The sequence below is a fragment of the Macadamia integrifolia genome, unplaced genomic scaffold (genome assembly GCF_013358625.1).
Source record: "Macadamia integrifolia cultivar HAES 741 unplaced genomic scaffold, SCU_Mint_v3 scaffold3061, whole genome shotgun sequence".
NCBI lineage: Eukaryota > Viridiplantae > Streptophyta > Magnoliopsida > Proteales > Proteaceae > Macadamia > Macadamia integrifolia.
This window is the reverse complement of record NW_024869171.1, coordinates 8,402-9,600: the sequence shown is the minus strand read 5'-3', so window position 1 is coordinate 9,600 and position 1,199 is coordinate 8,402.

The following is a 1,199-nucleotide window of genomic DNA, read 5'->3' as shown; positions in this document are numbered from 1 at the left end:
AAAAAAAAAAAAAAGGGTTCCTAAATCATAATGTTCTAAACACATGAGAGTATTTAAATCCTACCATAGGCTCATTCTAGGGTATGAATCTTGCAAGTTATATTTAATTCATGGATTTACATCATTAAATTTTAAATCATTAGGAATCCTAGGATTCTAAGAAGTCATTTAAAGTGATTCTTTAATAGTTTGAAAGATGTGTTAGTCCTTGATCACTGTTAGTTAAAACGATAATGGCAACAAAACAGAAACGTACGGTACGGGTTTTAAACAGATAAAAACGATGAACGGTACGGTAAAAAAAAAAGGAACGGCAAACGGATGAAAACGAATGGTACGAGTATTAAATGTGTAGTTTTCAAAAAAACGAAACAAAAAAAACGATAGTATATTCATGCAATTTGAGAGATTATTACTTGTATACATGCACCTAATGTTTCAAAAGCTCTGGGAGTCCCAAGATAAAATAGCCCCATGGGCTATAAGAAAATGAGATGTTGCTAGCTTTAGCTTTTCCTTTTCCTTACTCAATGGGCTATAAGAAGATGAGATTTTTTTTCCTATAGATAGTATGGAAGTTAAAAACCAAAAACCAAGTACCAAGTACCATATTGTCTTCCAAGTACCATATTGTCTTCACTCTTCACTTTTGCTAATAAGTTTTTTTTTTTTTTTTTTTAAATTAATTTTTTTTTTTAATAAAATTCCTATTTTACCCTTTAAAAAACTGATACACATTTAAAACACGTTTAAAATGGATTTTTTTGTAGTTTTCATTTTTCTCGTATTGTATAATAGCATACGGGAAAACACGTTTTAAACGGTAAAAAAACACAATCACATTTTAAATGCGTTTAAAATGCGTTTTAACTAACAGTGGTCATGATAATTGATCTAGAAAGACATGCCACCCTAGGAAGGCAATTGTATTGACTCTTTCTTTTTATTTTTTTGGTAGAGCAATGATATTGACTCTTCAATTGCCCATAAATCAGGCAAGTTTTGACATTTTTCTAAATTCATTTATTACTAATTTTTAGAATTCTGTATGCCCTCCAGCAGTCCAGCCAGAACAGCCGAAATATGTTGCTTTATTCCCCAAACTGGCTTCATTTAAAGGTCTTGTAATTTAGGCCGTCCTGGGCCAAAACATAATAATTATCAGTAATTTTTTTCTTTTTTTTTTGGGGGGGGGGGGG